This window comes from Candoia aspera, chromosome 2 (assembly GCF_035149785.1).
Source record: "Candoia aspera isolate rCanAsp1 chromosome 2, rCanAsp1.hap2, whole genome shotgun sequence".
NCBI classification, from domain to species: domain Eukaryota; kingdom Metazoa; phylum Chordata; class Lepidosauria; order Squamata; family Boidae; genus Candoia; species Candoia aspera.
The window spans coordinates 170,392,040-170,403,591 of NC_086154.1; positions in this window are offsets into that span (position 1 = coordinate 170,392,040).

The window sequence follows — 11,552 nt, forward strand, 5'->3', positions numbered from 1 at the left end:
CAGTAGTTGGGTACCTGTTCCCTTTCCAAAGGAAATGAAATAAAACAACAAATGATGTCTTCACCCTCTGGACTCTTATGAGATTTGAATGATAAATGGCAATTGTCTCCTGCTGATTTATGGAAACGTCTGTTTAGTGTTCCCAGAAACAATGTGAATGTTATTTCCACTGCCTTTTTCTGGGAGTTGTTTTTACATCCCAGTTTAGCCTGCAGCTCTGGGATTTTCTAATGGTTTCCATCAAAGTACAAACCAGGTCAGACTTGCTTAGATTTTTTGAGTTCAGCCAAAGTCGGCTGGGTATTGCTACTTACCGTAACTTTGCAGTCACCTTATTTCTCAAATCACTGTTCACTCAAGCATTTCCCTTGCTTGAAATAGTCTTTGATATTACTCAGACACATGGCAGGTTTGGGTTTTCTGTTCTCTGTACTTATCTGACCCTATTCCAGCATGGAACGCCAGACCTATTCTGTATAATCCCCAACATTTCCCCTTTCTTGCGGTTTTTGCTTTCTCCATTTCTTGCAGTATCCTCAATTTTATATTCTTACCTCTCTAATACTACCCATAGCACCTTCATCATCTTCTTTTTCTCCTTCTCCATTCTTTTGTCATCTCTCTCCTCCTTTGATAATCTTTTCTCTAGTGCCTTCTTTCTCCAGCATCATTCAGCGTATCGTCTTGTAGCAAAGGCAAGCCATGGAAAACACCCCACCTCCTTTCACTTGAAAAGCAGAAGCCTGCCCACGATAAGCTGAAAAGCTGAGAACCACAGAAATGCTGAAAGAGAACAGCTATGTACTTGAATGGATATAACTGGGGACTGGATGATCATTTAACCACAGCTAGCCATAGTTTGATGACTAAGCTACAGCTGGTTCGATTCACATAGCATGCTAAACTACAAACCATGTATTAACTAACTACAGTGGCTGGGTTAATCAAAATCAAAGAAACCCTATTATAGCTTGGTGTCATGCATGAATCTAGCTATTAATTCTGAAAAGTCTTGTCTTGACTCTCCTAAATGTACAATACTAAGAATTCTTAAATTTGCTTTTTCATTCCTAGTTTTCTGATAGGGAAGCCTATATAATCTGTACAGGTAGTCCTCAACTTATGACCATTCATCATTCAAAGATACGATGGTGCTGAAAAAACCGACTTAATGAGCAGTCCTCGCACTTACAACTGTTGCAGCGTCCCTGCGGTCACATGATCAAAATTCAGGCATTTGGCAACTGGCATGTATTTACGATAGTTGCAGCATCCCAAGGGCACATATTGCCATTTGCGATCTTCCCAGGTGGCTTCTGACAAGCAAAGTCAATGGGGGAAGCTGGATTTGCTTAACAACCACACAATTCATTTAACAACCATGGTGATGTGCTTAATGACGGCAGCAAACAACTGTAAAATTGGACATGACTTACTTAATGACTGCCTTGCTTAGCGACTGAAGTTTTGGTCCCAATTGTAGTCATAAATTGAGGACTACCTGTATGGTTTTTAAAATGCATGCCTAAAAGCATAATGTGTAAGGAAGCCAGAGGTACATGTACATTAGCCGTATATAAAACCTTACTCAGAACAAGTGCCACTGCTGAAAATCAGACTAGACTTATTGCTGCATGTGGCTGCTTTTAAAGCACAAAACATGGCTTACCCAGGGGTTAATAGGAGCCAGATTACACCAATCCTGCTTTACTTGCATTACTTGCCAGTTTATTCCTGGCTTCCCTTTAGTGTGATGGATTTGACCTTTGAAGCACGAAACATATTGGAATCAGGTTATTTGAAGAGCATCCAAAAACAGTATCAAACTCCACAGCTTGAAGGTCATCTTCAGGGGCTTGGAGCCGTAGTCTGCTAAGCCAGATTGGGCTGGACAATGCTTGATATAATACAAAGCTACGGGATTTCCAACTCAGAAATCATGGTTCTTTGGCTGTTCTTAGATACTGTAGGCTTTAAATATTTGTTTTGGTTCAGACCCCCAGATTTTTCTTTCCCCCTTTTATGGATAAAATTAATTTACTAGCCTCACTCTTTTTTTTAACCAAATGTTTAGCTTTACTCCACTGCTGTTATTAGCAGTCACCTTATGAGGACATTGTTCTAAAAAAGGCTTCCTGAATATTAATATTTAGAGCAATTAATAATAGATACAGAATGCACGAAGTTTTGTTTAAATACAAAAATGTAGGAAATCGGACCCGTATGACATGACCATGCAAAGGGCAGTTTATTTTGTTTGGGGAGAAAACCGCTTCATGCATTTTGCTAACAACGTTGCTTGCTACTGGCTGGAGCCATCCGCAGGCAAAGCCATAAACCCTGGTTTTCAAATCACAATGGCTAGATGGTTTGAAATGTAAAAGACTCATTAAAACTGATGTGAAATGCAAGGCCAGCAACATTTGTTCCCTAACACCAGCACGGGGCTCCTTTAGACTTCAGGGACACTTTCATAAACCCAGAAGTAATGGCTAAACTGCTCATTGTGCAAAAAAAGATAAACATTGATAGGTTGCCCCAAAAGAAGTAGAGGACATTTTTTTTTTAATTGTATGGCATAGCAGTTCGGTGTTCATGGTGCTTTTTCTTGCTGGGAAATCCTTGTGAGGTCCAGCAGCAGATGTGTAGACTATTTAGCCGTGACAAGTCACGTTGCTTAGGGTACACCACAAGGAGGCTTGTCTACATTGCACTGAGCTGGGCTGAGAGAGAGTGACTGGCCCAAGGTCACCCAGCTGGCTTTCATGCCTTAGGCAGAACTAGAACTCCCAGACTCCTGGTTTCCAGCCCAGAACCTTAACCACTAGACCAAACTGTCAGAGTGCTAGGAAGCATTTGGCCCAGAGAGATCAGAAAAATCACACAACAGGCATTTCTATAAAAATAAATTTATTTACAGAAAGTACAAAAACATATTTACAGGTTTGTGCATTCACACACACTCTCAGAAAGAACTGAGCTGCTTAGTTGGCTGCAAAAGTGAAACTAAACAAGTAACAAGCAAGCTGCCCTCCCCTAGGCAATGCAGCTATTAACACCCAAACTGAGGACAATTAACTTCGACCTCTTCACCCTGCCGATATTTAAGGAAGTACTCAATAACATTAATTTCTGTAGCAGAAAACAATACACCAACACAAACTGGCTCTCTAGTAGAGGACATAAGAAGGTCTTTATGGAATTCCATCTCCTATTTGCCCCAAGTACATAAGAACATAAGCAGTCATTGGACCCCTGGCCTATCTAGTCCAGTAGTCTGTTCTCACGGTGGCCAACCAACTACACAAGGAAGCCCACTAATTTCCCAGCAGGTGGCTTTCAGAGGCAGTCACCCTGCCATCAAGCTTAATGGCCACTGATCTCCTTGACTTCCATGATCTGGTCCAACCCTTTTTTGAAGCCAGCCAGGCTGGTAGCCAGCACCAAGGACAGAGCTGACCAAATTCTAAAAACCCAGAATGCAGCCTCGGTTCTTTATATATTCTGTGCCTTGTCCAAATCCAAGAGGCCATGTCAAATTTCATTTTAAGGATGTATTTGTGAAGGAAGACTTTGTACAAAAGTACTCATATTCCCAATTATTGGTTACAATTCATATATACTTCAATGTATGGTAAGTTGTACCAGGAGCGTCACAGCATCAGGATGGTACAAAGGTGTTAAAGCCTACCCAGTCTAGGAACAATTACTTATACAGAGAAAATTGTACTCTACTTCAGGCTGTGGCTATTAGACAATTATTTGCATTATTATCGGTCGAACCAGAAGCAACTGCTTTATTATATCTCTGTTTTCTTATTTAGGAGAGATACTAGAAAAGATCATATGCCAAAGTTTCATCTCATTTATTTAACATGAGGCACTGCATGTTGCACGTAACCCATGATGTTTACCTAAAAGAGAAAAATCCTCTGCCTTTTGGTTGTGTCTTTTCTACTGATCAAACAAAGGCATGTGAGTCTTTCTTGGAGCAAATTTTTCTACTCTTGCTTTACTGAAACTTCCAGCAGAACTAAGTCCAGTGAATGTGCAAGAATTACAACATTAACAGGCAGCCCACAGTAACTGAGCAATAATATGAGATAACAAGCATGCATCATCAATTAGTAAAACTAATAACCCAATACTCTGCATTTTCCTGTCTCCCTTTGCTTTTTGGTCAATTTTGGCATCTGCTTCCTGTAAAACTCTTGACCTAACTTTATTTCTTAACTTCTTTGACTCTAGTTTATTGTCCTTGGGTCCCCTTTGCCCACCTCAGCCTAACCCATTTAATCAGAAGCTATGCTATAAAGTGGATATATTAAACCTCAGCCCTAGCCTTTTCACTCAGACATTCATAAAACAGGTCTTTTAGTGTTTGTGGGAGGTTGCAAATAAATGAGAATCTTTCCCATCATCTAATACTCTTTCCTACATTTATAATCAGCCTGTCGTAGAACTCAAGGTAACCTGCCTGGGTTTACAGGTTGTTTCCCTTCCAGGCACGGGGAAACAATCGGGAATAGCTTCAGCAACAGGAATTCCAAAATTCCCACAATGGAGGAATGGATTGTGAAGATGACAGAATTGCAGAAATGGCAAAACTGACCTGTTTGGTCAGGGACAAAACAATAAGTACTTGTATTAAAGACTGGAAACCTTTTATGGACTTCTTGCTGGAAATGGAAAAAAAAAATGAAGTGATGATTTATGGATTTGGTGATTGAAAAAAGATTAAATAAGGGGCTGAAGGGAACTCTGTAACACCGAAGAGGGAGGAGGGATAATAAGTTTGTTTATAACTGTTGAAAGGTCAAAAGTCACTTATTTTTTCTGATTCTTCTTTCTTTAACTATCCTCTCTTCCTCTTCCTCTTCCTCTTCCTCTTCTTCTTCCTCTTCCTCTTCCTCTTCCTCTTTTGCTTCTTTCTTTCTTTCTTTCTTTCTTTCTTTCTTTCTTTCTTTCTTTCTACTTTTTCTTTACATCTGTTTTTTTACCTATGTAAAAATTTTCAGTCAAAGTAATAATTATTTTATTTTTATTTATTTATTTTTCAAATTTCTATCACCGCCCATCTTTCCCAAAAGGGGATATATAATAATAATAATAAGAAATAGCTACAGCAAGATAAACACATCATCTGCTTTCAGACCCAAACAGAAGCAAACCATTATCTCTTAAATATTTGAAAGCATGCCAGAGTGAATAATTCAATAATGGCTCTCAAATACATCAACTCAGATTTCTCCAAATCTGGAGGCTAATGGTTACGTATGGGTAGATCAGGTTTTCCAAGAAGCAAATAGTACTTTCAGAGCAGTTAAGAATAAAATTAACTCAGACAAACTAGAAAAGCTGTTCAAAACTGGCTTAGCAGCATCCCTTTGATGACAAAGGGCCACGCCTTAACATTTGGCAGGGAGGCAGGCACCAGCTTTTGTGCGGAAGATTATACCAATTGTGGGGACATGGCAGACATACGCGTGAAGTCAGGAATTTCTGTATTATCTCAGAGTGTGCAGAGTTCGCTATTGTTAAATTTATCTTGGGGATTACACTCCCTTATCTTCCTGCTTAAAAATGTCAGGAAACCATTTTCCCTGTTTTCAGAAATGAAGTCAAAAGCTGAAAAAAGGGGTTCAATGGCTACCTAGAACTTAGGAGCTTTAGGTTATCCAGTGATGCACTCAACCATGGCTTATTTTACACATAGTTTCTTGAATAAACCACAATGGGTGAGTTTACACATGACATGAAGTCAGGGCCAGTCCAATCACATTGTGGTCTAATACAATGTATAAATCAATTCTCCTGCTCTGGAACCATAAGGAGGGAGAATTCCTGCTGAGCAAATTGTATCACAAGAATAGTGATCAGATGAAAGCATTTTTAAAGTTTCGATGTTCAGAAGTTCAGAAGAGGTTCTACCTGAGCCCTCTAATATAGTGACTCAAGTATTAGGCAAAGAGCAGGGAGATTCAAATTTAAGTCTGACTCTCAGTCATGGAAGCTTGGTAGATGACTTTGGGCCAGCTGCTCTTTCTCTCTTAGCCCAACTTACTTCCTAGGGTTGTTGATGTGGGGAAATAAGAGGAAGAAGTGTTATGTACACAGCCTTGAGCTCCCAAAAGAAAGGTAATAAATAAATAATGGAAAGACTTAAAGAGCCTAGTCCTTTCATCTCTCTAAGAGCTCATGGGCATTGCCTGGGCTGACATACCAGGTTTATTGTTCTCAAGGCTTGTGAAGGTATGCATGTGGGTTCCAGGCTTGCCTGAGAGTGGGGCTGTCTGGTTGAATTATCCCTCTTCTTCCTCCTCCCCCCCCTCCTCCTCCTGTCTTAGTAACTTTCTAGACAGGTCCATGCAGTCTTCTTGGCAACTTTGCAGAAGTAGCTTGCCACTGCCTTCTTGCAGGATGCTTTTTGACCTCCAGTCTATGGCTGAAGAGACTGATTGGCCCCAAATCACTCACTGGCTTCAGTGCCTAACAGAAGACTAGAACTCATGGTCTCCCAATTCCCAATCCAGGACCTTAACCATTACACCACGCAGGCTGTCATGAAGCACAACTAATGGGGGCCAAATACATTGTGTAAAATACCATGTAACTCATGCAAGTTAAGGAGAAAACATGTACACTGGCATTTTATGTGTTTTTCATGTGGCTCCTTAGGCATGCTCTTCAGTTGTCTTTTCTAATGGTATATTATGGTTTTATTCTTTGGCTTTAATATTTTTATTTATATTTGTTTCTTGTTGGTTTTTTATATTAATAATGATCAGTAACAAACAAGAATACTATGGAGAATCAAAAGAAGTGCAGGTTCTATTTTCCTATTTTTTCTTAAAGGTTCAGAACAGTCATAACTTTCTCTACAACCTTCCTTTTCCTTATGGGTATTACCTAAACAGTTCTGGTTTTTTGTATTTAAATAATAACTTCTATATCTATATTTAGCCTGCGAGAATCACAGAAATGGAATTGGTCATTCCAGCCTGCTTAGATCCTCCACCTTACCTTAAATAAACTGTTCCTTTTGGGATTTTTTTCTTTCTTTGTCTGATGCTCTTAATAGCCACATAGCAGTGCCTTTAACTAATTAGGAATTTAAACCACTGATCTTTTCTGTGCAGAGTTGGTTGGATTTCTACATCACTGTTAGGTTTTGTCACATTAATTGGAGGTTCAGGATAGGTTGACAGGTTTAAACCTGTGCCATCTTCACCCAGATGAGAGCTGCATAATTCTAATACATCTCATCTAGCTTTTGGGATAAATGGAACTTGATACATTTCCGTTGCAATCTCTTTTTAGATCCCAATCCCCACCTATTACCATAATTGCTGGAAATAATTAGAAGGGAAAACTTACTTAAAGACAGCAACACTGGCAAACCAAACATTTTCATTCAAATGGTGCATAGACTCTAGAAGAGGTTGCAAATGGAACAGAATAATTAAGTGTTCTAGCAACATAAAGAAGAGACACAGAAATTTTTTTTCCAAAGAGGAAAAGTTTGCTAACAGTTTTCAAGCAAAAACTTTGAGGTTAAATGGCAGATTTATATAAATGTTTACCTTTATTGTAAGAAAGTTCCTCCAAGCTTTAGGATACCATTTAGGTTGCTGCACTGCATATTAATCCTAAAAGACATCCTCCTAGCACTTCCTGATTCTCTGGACTGGACCTCTTATCATTATCCCAGCTAACATGCTAACCATGTTAGATTAAGATCATGTAAGCTATAATTCAAGATCCATGGAGAACATGAGACTGGGAGAGGGGATTATAAATTAGCATCTACCAAATTGTATCAAATAATAAACAATGATCAAATACAATTACATTTTTTGTTTGTTTGTTTATTCATTCAGTCGCATCCGACTCTTCGTGACTTCAGGGACCAGCCCATGCCAGAGCTTCCTGTCGGTCAACAATTACATATTAGGTATTGGAATAACATATTCTGTCACTACAGTCTCTGATACTTAACAATATTTCATTGTTATATGCTACAGGATGTCAAATTAGGTCAGCTTATTTATTAAAGTTCATGTCCAGAAAACAGAGCAATCACATATTAAGTCCAGATATAAAATGCTCAGTAAATACTCATATTTTCTGAATATATTGTGGAAGTGTTTGGCATCAAATTTTACTTAGGAGAATTAGAAGAATTCTAAGAATTTACTTAGGAGAATTCTGAGAGCAAATTAATATTGTGTTGATTATCACAATTAAATAAGGCTTAGCACCTTATTAACTACTGGGGGACAAATAGAAAGTAGCATAGAAAAGTTCTCCTATACTGTATGCTGTATTGTCTTAAATCAAAAGTGATCTGATTGTAAGCTCCCGGTATAAGAAAAAGACTTCTTGATGCATCTTACATTCAACAAAGATCCTATTTTGTATGGACTTCGGAAGGAAGTGCAATATGTAGCCTGCACCCATATTGGCTAACTCCCTCTCCAAATCTGCTTTTGTGGTATGGGCTGACAATTAATGTGTCAAAGAAACAATTGCCCCTCTTTTTGGCTAATTATTTGAAAGCCAAACAAGAAAAGGGAGAGGATATATGGATTTGCACAGCATACCTCAATGGGTCAATGATAAAGTGAGCATGCTCCCAGGGAGAGATGTCAAGAAAGTGACTGTGCCTGTGTGATTGGAGCTTCCCCTTCTACACATGTTGCCATGGGTGAAAAAGGAATGTGGTTTCAATTATGTGAGTGCAGCTGCCATCTTGTTTTTCCTTGATTCCCCCCTTCTCCCAAAATGCTCCTGGTACGTATACTGGAAGCCAATTAGGACTGGGGCAGAAGAGGGTTAATTTTAATCCAAATCAGCCCTGGGTTTGTTTTATATTTATTTATATATAAATAAATTTATAAATATAAATTATTTATATATAAATAAATATATTTCAAATTTCATCACCACCCATCTCACTCAAGATTGGCTCTGGGTGGACTCTGGGGCTACCTTTGCCCTGTCAGCTGAAAGTCATAACTCTATGGGGCAGTTCTTAAGCCTTGCCCTGTCCGTCCTTCAAGAATCCAGAGGGGGGACAGCTGAGAAAAACCACAGACTTTTCATTACCAAACTAATTTGCAGAATCCTGGCAACCAAAGAACCAGCTTCACTAGCACTGATTGGCCACCGTGGTCCAAGCCATGTCAACTGCTGCCTGCTTAGCCAGTGAGCAAAGGGCAAGTAATGCAATGAGGCCTTTCCAGTAGTGTCCTGAAGCAAGGGCACATGAAGTCCCAGACATGAAGTGGGCAGAAACTCTATATTACCCAAACAACAACCTTTGACCACTAGTGGGGAATGAATCAATACTAGGTTAAGAGCACTGTGTAAACTGGACAATGACAGTAATGACAAGAGTATCTGTCTTCTAGATGTTCAGCTCCAGAGAGTGCTTTCAGCAGTATCTGTAACAAGCCATAATGGTTTAAACATGACATGCCCATGGTGACATCATCATGGAAATCCTGATTTTGTATACTTGTGATATTTGTATCATGATGCCATGATGCACATTTTATCACTTGCCTTCCATACCCCTCATGCTTTGGAAGAGCACCATCAGAATCAGTCTAGAAAGGACATTTCATCATGTTTGCTGGACATGTAAAAACGCTAGAAAATTCTGGATTCAAATGCACACACTGATTCAGAGGATTTTAAAGATTAATATACAATTGAGACCAGAGGTTTTTCTTTTGGGATTTATGGACGAACAGTTGGAAAAAAGTCATGGATCTTTGTTTTCGTACATGATAACTGCAGCGAGACTGTTGTATGCATGAAGATGGAAAGATTCGGCATTACCCACAATGAGGAATGGTTGGTGAAGATGATGGAACTTACTGAGATGGCAAAATTGACTTCTCTGATCAGAGAAAAGAATATCTATGTTTATTGCTGACTGGAAACCTATGCTTTTGATGATTAGACAAGATAGATTATAGAAGAAGAGAGCTACAGTATGTTGTAACCATTGAGTAAGAGATAAATTTATAATTGTACTTATAACTGCTGTAAAGAAGGTTGGAAGCTACTTCTTCGTATCTTTTTTCTTTCTTTTCTATTGTTTTAATTTTTTTCTCTTGTACTTTTCTCTTTCCCTTTGATTTCTTTCTTTTTCTTTTCTTTTTCTTACTTTATATTAGTTTGTATTAGTTTTTATCTTCCTTAAAAAAAAACTTTAATAAAAATTATTGCCAGGATAGGACAAGGAAACTGGAAGAAGCCTCTTGGGAAAGAAGGAAGCTCAGTGTAGTGTGGCAGTTCAGGTGCTGGACTAGGAGCAGGAAGACCCTGGTTTTAGTCATTTCTTAGGTATGGAAGCTGACTGGGTGACCTTGGGACAGCCACTCCCTCTCAACCCAAATCAGCATCAGACTCTGCAACAAGCTGGCTGAGAAACCAAACCCCTTGTCCTGTCAGAAATCAATAATGGCTGTGGGAACTAAGTGAGTGCAAAACAAAACCAGACAATAAGTGGGACAAACACAAAGAGAAATAAGAACAAGTGGCAGAGAGCCTTGTAGAGGTGGAGGTGGGGAGCTGACTAGCAAGGAACAGAAAGCAAGCCCTGGGCTTTCCAAAGATGCTGAGAACCTGCTGAAGTTTATTCCCTCCAGTCCTTGAGCTTTCAGAGACAAAAACAGACTCTTTGGAGCCTCAGGAGTCCAAACTAAGAACTCAAAGCAACGTTCAAAATAAAATGTCTAACCAAGGAGGTAAACTGATCTGTAGATGCAGTTTGAGGCTTGTTCTCCTGCTCTTGCACCAACTATCTGAATAAGCCTTCCAGCCTTATCTGGGGCATATAAGCAGCTCCTTACTTGAGTAGTCTCTGGTCCTTTCCTTCCCTCTGAGGAAGGCTTTCCAGCTTGAGGAACCAGCTCTCTTTTCTTCCTGGACAATGAGCTGAGTCCAGACCAGGCAGCCTAGAAGGGTGGGGGAGTTTGTCTATCCAGGCCTGATCAAGGTAATTCAGCTGTGCTGTCTCTGTAGGCTTCTCTTTGCCATCCCCTGGCACCTGCCATACCATCTCCCTCAGCCTTCTTCTCGAGCCCCCCATACCTGCTCCTTCATCAGAGCAGCCTATGCACTCAAAAGGCACTGGGCCTGCAAATGCTCATTTACTCAAAAAGAAGCTGGTATTTCCCCTTCACTACCCAACAACTCTTGGGAGAGGTGATCTGCTTCTGGCAGGGCAAAAGGCGTAGGTTCATTTGCAAACTTCATTAGCAGGTTCCTCAGTTAAAGACTCTGAAATTCTACCATGCTGATCTGCTTTGCTTCCTGTCCTCCTGTGCTTTATGGGCTTATGCAAGAGGCCCAGACCAAATGCCAGGCATTTTTCTTTTGTGCGATTTTTTCTTCGCTCCAAACAATACTTGTTCTCACCGGCAAAACATAAATGGCCAGTTCCAGCAATCTCAAAGCTAGAAAAGCCTCAAGCTGAAGATAGATGTGGATTACAGCCAGGCTTTAAGTAGAAACAAATATAGGGCAGGACTAAAAAA